We start from the raw sequence: 12,364 nt of genomic DNA, 5'->3' as shown, positions 1-12,364 counted from the left end.
CCTACATCAAAAAGCTCAAAACCATCGTTTTGATGTTGATGTAGAGGGAAAAAAAACTTAACCACAGTTTTGGTGAAATTTGACACAGCACAGTCTCTATAGAAAACAATATGGGGTATTTACAAAATATTAAAATCAACCTACCATTTGTTCCAGCAGTATAACTTCAAAGATATCTATCAAAGAACAAGCAAAATAATTATAAAATTATGTGTGAACATCAATTTTCACTGCAGTACTATTTATAATAGCCAATATATATGTATTAATTATTTATTAATATTTGTGATGCTAAATATCATTCTATCCCTGGTATCTTTTAAACACGAAATGGATTTTCATTTTATATGCATAGACTTCTTTCTTTTTGTTTGTTTGTTTTTACTTTTACACTATAAACAGTAAGAAGTTTAGATTAACATTATTTTGAGTAGCACCGTGGCATTGTCCTCCCACTGTTCATCGATTTGCTTGAGTGGGCACCAGTAACATCTCCATTGTGAGACTTGTTACTGTTATTGGCATATTGAATATTCCATGGGGAGCTTGCCAGGCTCTGCCATGAGGGAGGGATACTCTCAGTAACTTGTGAGGCACTCAGAGAGGGATGGAGGAATCGAATCCGGGTCGGCAGTGTGTAAGGCAAATGTCCTACCCACTGTGCTATAGCTCCAGCCCATTATTTTCAGTAAATAAAAATAATGATCTTTCAGCAAAATAAAACAAAAAAATAGAATACTGAATCTGAAGCTACCTGTACAGGCTCATGTTTTCTACAATTGCAGTTGAATATAAGAAATGTTAGTAAATACTTATATTTCAGTTTTGAGATCTAAAAAGGTTTTGAGATCTAACTCTAATTCAGTTATAGGAAGTAGAGGAAATATTTGAATAATGAGTAATTCTAGTGTAGAACAGATGAAGCTAGTATATTCTAGAAAAAGGGTAAATGTGGTTGTGAATTTCATAAAATTCTTAAACTGAACAAGAACTCAAATTTAATTTTTAGTGTTGTGACATAGATTTTTTAAAATGAGACTTTCAAACTCCAAACTCCAAAGGACTCAGTGAGAAGTTGGTGAAATACATCCAGAAAATTATTTCTTCTAGATTACAGTTTTTTGAGTGCTAGAAATGGGTCACATTTGTTACTGCTATTAGCTCTGCAGCCACTAAAGATTTTGCTGAATAATTAATGAGTGAATGACTGAAAGCTAAGATTTTTAAGGCTGAGGAAAAGTGGTCAGTTATTATCCTTCAGAGAGCAATAAAATAGAACATTTTACATTTCCTGTGCTTGAAATCCTGAAGCAGCAAGTGTTAGGATCCACATATTTTTTTAAAAAGTCAAGTAATGACAGAAATAGATAATTTAAAAAATCATTAGTAATGCAATGAAACATTTTAAATGACAGAATAATAACTATGCGGCATGCCTACATGAAATAGAATACATAAACAACACTAAAGCAACACTACAAGCATCTCTAGAACATTCTACCTTAAGCTGTAGGTTGTAATTTCTCCTTAAGTGAACATGGGAAATATACCAGAACAAATGAAATAAATAAAGCCTCAACAAACTGAATCTGATTGATGTAAAGTATGGTATATGTTCACAATAAAATGAATTTATAATCTATAACAGAAAAATTGTGGGAAAATTAGAAAAATATGTAAGTTAAACAGCATATTCCTAATTAATCAATGAGTTAAACATTCAAACAAAAATTATAAAATAATCTGAGGAAAATTAAAATGAAAAGATAATGTACTGATATTAAGATGTGTATTAGTGTTCACAAGAAAATTTTTAGCTAAAATGCTTACATTATAAAAATAAAAATAAGTCAATATTTTTTTTTGGTCACCTGCGGCAATGCACAAGGGTTACTCCTGGCTCTTGCATTCAGGAATTACTCCTAGTGGTGCTCAGGGGACCATATGGGATGCTGGGAATCAAACCTGGGTCAGCCACATGCAAGGCAAATGCCCTACCTGCTGTGCGTGCAGCTAGCCCTGCTGAGTCACGTTTGATTCCTCCACCCCTCTCGAGAAGCCTGGTAAGCTACTGAGAGTATCTCACCTGCGCTGCAAAGCCTAGCAAGCTACCAATGAAGTATTTGATATGCCAAACACAGTAACTACAAGTCTCAAAATGGAGATGTTACTGGACCCACTTGAACAAATCAATGAAAAAAACGGGAGAACAGTGACAGTGACAGTGACTATAAGAGCAAACAAGACTAATTTTTAGATTAAATGATAAAATTTGAGCAGAAAATGAAATGAGAATAAGAAGCATGTAGAAAAGAAATAAATCCCCAAAGTTATTTCCCTTGTAAAATCGCAGAACGTTTATATATTGAGAAAGGAAAAGAAACTAGCATCAAACAAATAAAAAAAATATTCAGAATATATCACTAATTATACAGAAATTAAAGGGTTGTAAGCACATAAAGTAAATAATTATTAAATACTCGATCTCTTAAAAAGACATGTTACTTGAAAGTCACAAATTAGAATGTATCAAACCAGAGATTCAAAATCTGAAAAATAGACCAATAGCATTTGGAGCGATAGCACAGTGAGTAGGGCATTTGCCTTGCGTGTGGCCGACCTGGCTGACCCAGGTTCAATTCCTTCACCCCTCTCAAAGAGCCCGGCAAAGCCTGTTCGATATGACAAACACAGTCATGAGTCTCACAAAGGAGAAGTTACTGGGGCCACTCAAGTAGATTGATGAGCAATGGGAGGACAGTGACAGTGACAGACCAATAGAAGATAAAGTAACTTTTAACTAAAAAAAAAAACATAAAATTTAAAAGGAATCTGTTGAAGAGAGTGTAGAAAGCACAAATATAAATGATAGAGATGATTATGAAATAAAATTTTTATATAGTAATTACTCAAATTGCTCAATTAATTTGGACCTGATGGAGCAATTAATTTGGACCTGATGGTACAATCATGAGAGATCAAGTACGACATCATTGGTCTGACCGAGACAAGAAGGCACCAATCTCATCATTCCGTTTTCGACACTGGAGAAGAATTGTTCCTCACAACATGTGATAAAAGAGGTGTCAGAGGCATCAATGTCCTTGTCAACACGAACTTGGCCATGAGCATTGATTCATTCGAATGCCTAACAACCCGAATCGGACGTTTACGTTTGAATAGATGTGGCACACTGCCAGTAGTTTCTATCTTCCATGTCTACGCACCAACATCCAATTATGATGAAGGAGAAATCGAGAAGTTCTACATGGAACTGGAGAAGTTCTATAAAGAAGACCACATCTTCTACAAGATCATTGTGGGTGATTTTAATGCCAAGCTAGGACCTAGAAGATCAGCTGAAGAACTCCAGATAGGGACCCATGGCCTAGAATGAAATAAACAGGGTGAGAGACTGTCTGAGTTCATCATGTCGACCAAGACCATCCACGGTAACTCACAGTTCCAGAAGGCAGAATCTAAACATTGGACATGGGAGTCTCCCGGTGGACGGTTCCACAATGAAATACACCACATCATATTCAATTGATGGTTTTGCCTGACCGATGTCGCTGTTGTCCCAAAATTCCAAACGGGATCAGACCACTGTCTCCTTCGTGCAAAATTCTACTTCACAGAGCGGGGAGAAAGGGCTGCAAAGTTTAAGAAGAGAACTCCCAGAACGACCACCAATTGGGAGCTCTTTGACACTATTGCTGCAATGTGGATAGATGCCATTGTTGACAACATTGACAAGGAATACGACTGACTGGCTCATCACCTCCATGATTGTGCGAGGAACGCCAAGAGAAAGATAGCCACAAAAACAACTATTGTCTTCCAAAACTCTTGAGCTTATTCACCAACGTGGTTTGGTGCATGCCTCAGGCAACCGCAAGCAAATGTCTGAGCTCGCAAAGCAGTGCAGAGATGCGAACAAAGCAGACCTCAAAGAGAGAAGAGCAGAAGTGCTGGTAGATGCAGCAGAATCCGGGAAAAGTATTCATAACGCCCACCTATCCTTTGCCAACTACAAGACCAAGATAACTGCCCTTCGTCGTCCTGATGGACCTATCGCATCTTCCAGAAAGGCAATGGTGAAGATTATCCATGACTTCTACTCAGATCTCTTCGATAGCAATGTCCACCTTCCGACATACCGAATTCCACAGGATGGATATGTCATTCCCAATGTTCTCCCTTCTGAAATCCAACATGCCATTTCATCTGTAATGAAACGAACAGCACCTGGCCCAGACCAGGTCAGACCTGAACACCTGAAGACCCTACCGTCAGTATGCATCAATATGCTGGCTCGGCTCTTCACACGCTACCTGTCTGAATGCAAGGTTCTGTCCCAGTGGAAAACCAGCAGGACTGTACTACTGTACAAGAAGGGAGACATCCAGGACATTGGCAACCATCGCCCAATCTGCCTATTGTCTGTCATCTAAAGCTGTTCACTCGAGTCATTCTGAATAGGATTGGCAGAACTCTAGATGAAGGACAACCATACGAGCAAGCTGGGTTCCGCAAAGGATTCAGCACCATCGACCATATCCACACAATAACCAAGCTCATTGAGGTTTCTCGGGAGTTCAAGATGCCGCTTTTTCTAATGTTTATTGATTTAAAGAAGGCCTTTTATTCTGTTGAGACGAAACGGTCATTGAAGCCCTAGCCAATCAAGGCATTCAAACTCAATACATCAGGATCCTCCGTGAGCTGTATTATGGATTCACTACCAGGATCACCATTCTACAAAGTAATCATTGATGTCAAGAGAGGAGTTCGGCAGGGTGATACCATTTCACTGAAACTCTTCAGTACCACACTCAAGAATGTTATGAGATGACTAAAATGGAAAGAAATGGGAGTGAAGATAGATGGTTGGCAAATACACCACCTCCGCTTTGCTGATGACATTGTTCTAATAACACCAAACATTAGCCAAGTGGCACAAATGCTGGCTGACTTCGACCATGAGTGTGGAAAGGTCGGACTACAGCTGTATCTTACGAAGACAATGTTTATGAGAAAGAGCCTCGTTCCTGATGCTCCATTTGCTCTCAACGAAATGAACCATCTATGAATGCAACAGTTATGTGTACCTAGGTCAAGATGTCAACATGTCGTATGACCTGGCGCCTGAGTTGCACAGGGGAAAGAGAGCAGCTTGGAACGACTTCGAGATCGTCGAAGAAATAGCTAAGAGGACAAAGTACCTCTGGCTCCGGGCACATCTCTTTGATTCCACTGTTCTTCCTGCACTAACATACGCTTTAGAGACCTGGGCCCTACGCAAACTGTATGAGAGCGCTCTTTCTGTCTTCCAAAGAGGAATTGAAAGACCTATGCTTGGAGTAATATGTTTCACTCAAATGAGAGAAAGAATCCGGAGTTCCAACCTCCACTGACGATCAAGAATCAGGGATGCTGTCTCATTTGCCAAGGCATCAAAAATCATATGGGCTGGTCACATAATGAGATTTAGAGACGAGCGCTGGACTAGAGCCGTTACCGACTGGATTCCACAGGACGTCAAAAGACTGTGTGGCTGCCCACCTACCAGATGGTCAGACTTCTTCGTCAAGACTTTGAACAATCGGTTTGAGGCTCTCCGTTTTCCTAGAATGAACAGACGTCATTGGGCTACACTAGCACGCGACAGGTATAAATGGAGACACTACTGGCGCCCGCTTGAGCAAATCGATGATTAATGGGAAGTCAAGTGATCAAGTGATATAGTAACAGTAGTTATAATATATACAAGAAAAATTAAGGCTAATATTTGTTTCTATACCTACCTAAATTTTTTGGCAAAAAATGAGCTTAAAATATTTCTGTGTTTTGTTTATTCAGATGGGTTTTGACTTGGGGGGCCACACTGAGTGGTGTTCAGGATTTACTCTTGTTTCGGTGCTTAGGGGCACACTCTTGTGCTGGTGGTCATATCTGAGTTGACTGCATGCAAGACGAGTGCATTGACCCCTATACTTTCTGTCTGGTCTGCTAAAATGTTTCTGGAATCACAGCTGGAAAGTCAATAGTTTGATAATTTGAGAACCCTTCACAGGATCCAGAAGGCTTTTAGTAAAGAAGAAGGCTTTCACCTTTAAAAGGAAATATCTGTTCAAAGGAAGATTCCTGAAATACACTGCACGGGTGTGGGGATAGAGGGGACAAATGAATTCACCACAACTCCTCCCTTTCATCTGTTGTGACATATATATGCTGACGACAAACTGTGAGCATCCTCTTGACTATCAATTCACCATGTGCAAACAGCTAGGTAGATAAATTCTCCTGAAAGCCACTCCAGAATCAAGGACCACATATACTCTGGGTGTCACAGTAAATGATCCTGTGGTTTCATGCCTAAGAAATTACCTTGAAAATTGTGTTGAAAACCTTATGATGCAGAATGGTCTTCTCTTCATGACTGATTATTTCTGTATTAATTAGATGATCTCTAGGTCATTATGGTGTATCCATACTCTATACCATGCCATTTGTTCCCTGTTTTATACAATAGCAAGAAAAAAAGATACTATAAAAACCAAAACCAATCTTTAGATTAATGCAAACCTATATAGGTGTGAGGTGTGTGCTTCACTACCTCCGCTACCCAGCTGCCACCATGTTCCAGGAAGCTTTCCGGATACATCATAAAGACACTTAATACCCATTTTCCAGGATTGTCACACCATATTTAATAGTGTTCAAATATGGTTTGGACCATAGGAATACCTGCAAGGGTGATTAGAGGCCGCTCTAAAAGCCTTTATCCCTCTCGGAGAGCCTGGCAAGCTACCAAGAATATCCCACCCACACGACATAGCCTGACAAGCTATCGATGGCATATTTGATATGCCAAAACCAGTAAATACAGTAAATACTCATTCTTCTGACCCTGAAAGAGACACCAATTCAGCAGTGTTAAGAAGGATGAGAAAGGAGAGGCTAATAAAATCTTAAGGTCGAACTAGGTTGCCAAAACGGAGAAACACAAAAATGACTGTACTTTTAATGCACGTACGCTGGCATCGGAGGAATCCATCAAGGACCTGATGGTACAAGAGTGAAAGATCAAGTACGACATCATTGTTCTGACCGAGACAAGAAGGCATAAGTTACATCACACCATTTTTGACAGTGGAGTAGAACTGTTCCTGGGAACATGCAACAACAGAGGTGTTGGAGGTATCGGTGTCCTTGTCAACAAGAAACTTGACCATGAGCATTGATTCCTTTGAATACCTAACAACCCAATTCAGAGGATTATACTTGAATAGATGTGGGTCATTGCTGACAGTTTCTATCTTTGTTGTCTATGCACCAACATCCTATTATGATCAAGGAGAAATTGAGAAGTTCTACATGGAGCTGGAGAAAGTCTATAAAGAAGACCACAACTGCTACAAGACCATTGTCGGTGATTTTAATACAAAGATAGAACCAAGAAGAGAGTGGAACAACTCCAAATCAGGACCCATGGCCTAGAATGGAACGAACAGGGTGAGAGACTGTCTGAGTTCATCACGTCAACCAAGACCATTCATGGTAACTCACAGTTCCTGAATGCCGAATGTAAATATTGAATATGGGACGGTTCCACAGTGAAATTGACCATATCATATTATTCTAGAGTTTTGCCTGACCGATGTCATTGTTGTCCCAATATTACAAACAGGATCGGACCACTGTCTCCTTCACGCAAAATCCTACTTCATGGAGCAGGGAGATAGAGCTGCAAAGTTTAAGAAGAGAATTCTCAGAACGACCACCAACTGGGACCTCTTTGGCACTATTGTGGCAACATGGGAAGATGCTGTTGTTGACAACATTAATGAGGAATACAATCTACTGGTTCAGCACCTCAATTATTGTGCAAGGAAAGCCAAGAGAGAGATAACCACAAAAAAAAACGCCTGTCTTCGAAAACTCATGAACTTATTTGCTAATGTGATTTGGCGCAAGCCTCAGGCAACTGCAAGTAAATGTCCAACCTTTCAAAGCAGTGCAGAGAAGCAATGAGAAAAACCACAAAGAGAGAAGAGCAGGACTGCTGATAGATGTGGCACAAGCCGGAAAATGTATTCGCAACGCCCGCATGTCCTTCACCAACAACTGCCCTCCAATGTCCTGATGGAACTACCACAACTTCTAGAAGGGCAACGGAGAAGATCATCAATGACTTACACTTGGATCTCTTCGATAGCTATGTCCACATGTCCACATACCAAATTCCACAGGATGGATGATATGCCATTCCCAACACTCTCCCTTCCAAAATCCAACACCCCATTTTCTCGGTAAAGAAGCGAATATCAACTGGCCCAGACAAGGTCAGTGCTGAACACCTGAAGAATCTGCCGATGTTACTCTTCAATTCCCTTGTTTGGCACTTCACAAGCTACCGGTATGAATGCAAGGTTCCATCTCAGTGGAAAACTTTCAGGACTGTACTACTGTACAAGAAGGGAGACATCCACCACATGGCAGCAATTGCCTGATCTGCCTGTTGTCTGTCATCTCTACAAGCTGTTCACTTGATTTGTCCTGAATGGGATTGGCAAAAGACTAGATGAAGGACAACCATGCAGGCAAGCCAGGTTCTGAAAAGGACTCAGCATGATTGACCATATCCACAGAATAACCAAGCTCATTTAGGTTACTTGGGAGTTCAAGATGCTGCTCTGTCTAACATTCATTGATTTAAAGAAGGCCTTTGATTCTGTTGAGACAGAAGCAGTCATCGAAGCCCTAGCCAGATAGGGCATTCAAACTCAATACATCAGGATCCTCCACAAGCTGTATTACGGATTCACTACCAGGATCTCACCATTCTACAAGGATATGATCATCCATGTCAAGAGAGGGATTAGGCAGAGTGACACCATTTCACTGAAACTCTTCAATGCCACCATTGAGAATGACATGAGATGACTGAAATGGGAAGGACTGGGAGTGAAGTTAGACGGTCGGCAACTACACCACCTCTACTTTGCTGATGATGTTGTTCTAATAACACCAAACATTAGCCAAGCAGCACAAATGCTGGCTGATTTCTACCATGAGTGTGGAAAAGTCGGACTACAACTGAATCTTACGAATACAGTATTTTTCAGAAAAAGTCTCTTTCCTGATGTTCCATTTGCTCTCAATGGGACAAACACCTATGAATGCAACAGTTATGCAAACCTAGGTCAAGAAGTCAACATGACGAATGAGCTGGCACCTGGGATGCTCAGGAGCAAGAGAGTGGCTTGGAAAGACTCAAAAGTGTTGAAGAAAAAGCTAAGAGTTCAAAGAACCTCCAGCTCTGGGCATATCTCTTTGATTCCACTGTTCTTCCTTTATTAACATATGCCTCAGAGACTTCGGCTTACGGAACTGTATTAGAATGCTATTTGGGTCTCCCAAAGAGGAATTGAAAGAGCTGTGCCTGGAGTTTTATGCTTCACTCAAGTGAAAGAAAGAATCCGGAGTTCCAAACTCTGTCTATGACCAAGAATCAGGGATGCTTTCTCGTTTCCCAAGGCATTGAAAATCAGATGGGCTGGACACTTAATGAAATTTGGAGACAACTGCTGAACTAGAGCCATTACCAATTGGATTCCAGAGGATGTCAAAATATCTCATGGCCGCCCACCTATGAGCAGTTCAGACTCATCATCAAGACCCTAAACGATCAGTTTGAGGATCTTCATGTTCCTAGAACAAGCAGATGCCATTGGGCTACACTAGTACACGACAGGGACAAATGGAGATGTCACTGATGCCTGCTCTTGCAGATCTATGAGAAACAGGATGTCAAGTGATCAAATGAATAGGTGTGGTATCACATGTATTAGAACCTACAAAAATGCAAATGAGCCCTTTCCAAGCCTGTGCAGCTAAGTAGATCCCCTGAGAACAGCTGGTTTTCACCCTTGGTCTGCGAGGGACAGGAACTGAGGCACACTGCACAGAAACAAAGCTGAACCGCTCCAGGCATTCTTTCCTCATTCAAACAGGTACCCGCTCGGTGCCAGGGCCCTTTTCCAGAGCTGCAGCCGCTAATGTGGCCTTGAGTTATTCTCCCACTACATATCCCAGAGGAATCATAAGTTACCCTCTTACATGGAACCTTCTCTAGGTTAGCTTAACCACCAGAAACAAATTAGCCAATAATTCATTCAGCCCATCTCAATTTTTCTGCATCTCAAGCAGAATAGTAAAAGTGAACGTGAAGGCCTAAACAACACTGGTCACAATGATAAAGCAATGCAAAATCCCACCAAGCTTTCTTATTGAAGCGGCATTCCAGAAGACATCAACAGTATTGGAGTACTAGACAACCTCTCTGACAAAGACTTTAGAAGGGAGCTACTGAGGATGCTTAGGGAGCTAAAAGAAACAATAGAAAGCAATGCCAATAAAAGACAAGAGGATTTGACGGTAGAAATGAGGAAAATGCAAACGGAAATGTTAGACCTGAAAAACCTGGTAGGCGAACTGAAAAACTCAGTGGAAGGCCTCAGCAGCAGAGTAACAGCTGCTGAGGACAGAATCAGTGAGCTCGAAGATGAAGCCCAGAGACTCTAAAGAAAAGAGCAGAAAATGGAAAAGAAACTCACAATTCGGGAACAGATGGCAGGAGAACATCGTGATGAAGCCAAGAGGCGTAACATAAGAATTATTGGAGTCCCAGAGGGACAGGAAGAAAACCCTGATGAAGAAGAAACTGTCAAAGACATCATTGCAACAATGTTTCCAGTGCTGAAGAAAGCATGTGACCACATTCAGAACTGGAAGGGTACCAGCTGGAAGAATTTGAATAAAAATTCAAGACACATCCTGATCAAAATGACCAAAACTTAAGATAGAGGCAAAATTCTGAAAGCAGCAAGATCAAAGAAAGAAATTTCCTACAAAGGAGCATCCTTAAGATTCACAGCTGAATTATCTGATGAAACCCTCATGGCCCGAAAACAGTGGTGGGATATTGTGAAAAAGCTCAATGAAACAAATGCCTCACCAAACATACTTTACCTTGTGAGACTCTCATTCATAACGGAAGGAACAACACACAGTTCACAGACAAACAACAGCTCAGGAACTTCATAGACTCAAAGCCATGGTTACAAGAACAACTAAATGGGTTACTTCAAGACAAGACAGGCCCCTCAAATACACTAAATTTCAACGGAAAAAAAATGGGACAAAACCCCATAACAATAATCTCTTTCAACATCAATGGGCTAAATACACCAATTAAAAGACACAGAGTGGCAGGATGGATTAGAAAATTGACCCAACATTCTGCTGCCTGCAAGAAACACATCTCAATAGTCAAAGCAAACACAGGCTCAGAGTAAAAGGATGAAAACAATCCTACAGGTAAACGATCATGATCATGACCATCTTGTTGTTCGTCGATTGCCTCGAGCAGGGCCCAGTAATGTTTCCTTCATCCTAGCCCTGACATTTTTTAAGAAAGTGCTATATTCAAGGCTCTTTGGGAGAATGAGACCCATCATTGTTACTGGTATTTGGCATATTGGGTACGCCACAGGGAGTTTGCCAGACTCTGCCGTGTGGGCAAGTTACATTCGGTAGCCTGCCAGTTTGTCCAAAGTAGGAATGAGATAATAAGATGTCATAATAAGATGTTGCATGGCTGCGGTTTTGGGAGCTGGGTTTTATAGTCTCTGAGTCTTGGCCGTTGATGGGATTACACAGCGCCAGGGGGCCAGTTGGTGGGTGTGACCCCCGCCTACTGGAATTCGGAGGATCTGGTTGGAGGATGCTCAGCCCCGATCTGAGTAGGCTTGGAGATATCAGCCCCGGGACCTGCTTGCCTTTGTTCCTCTGCCAGTACCTTCAGGTGTGCGGAGAGTGGTCTCAGCATGGTGATGGCTGGTCCTGGAGGTCTTTGACTGCCGGAGCCCTGGTCAGGGCAGGGAGGAAAGCTCAACCCGCTCCCCTCCAAGGGGCCCCAGTGAGGACAGCCAGGCGCGGGGGCAGGAGACGGGTAAACAGCTCCCATAAAAAAGCTGGGGAAGCCAACCTACTATCAGACCACATTGATTTCTGAGTGAAGAAGGTCACAAGAGAGAGTGAAGGCCATTTCTTATTGATCAAGAGATCTGTTCAACAGGAAGCACTTACAATACTTAATGTATATGCACGTAATGAGGGACCAGCAAAGTAATTAAAACAACTGCTCATATACTTGGATAAAGATATTGATAGCAATACAATACTAGTGGGAAACTTGAACACCACTTTATCACCTTTTGATAGTTAAACCAGACTCAAGCTTAGCAAAGGCATACTTCATTTGAGGGAAATGATGAAAGAAAGGGACAGAGTAGAT

This window comes from Sorex fumeus, unplaced genomic scaffold, assembly GCF_029834395.1.
Source record: "Sorex fumeus unplaced genomic scaffold, SorFum_2.1 ptg000003l, whole genome shotgun sequence".
NCBI lineage: Eukaryota > Metazoa > Chordata > Mammalia > Eulipotyphla > Soricidae > Sorex > Sorex fumeus.
Note: the sequence above shows the minus strand (reverse complement) of the source record.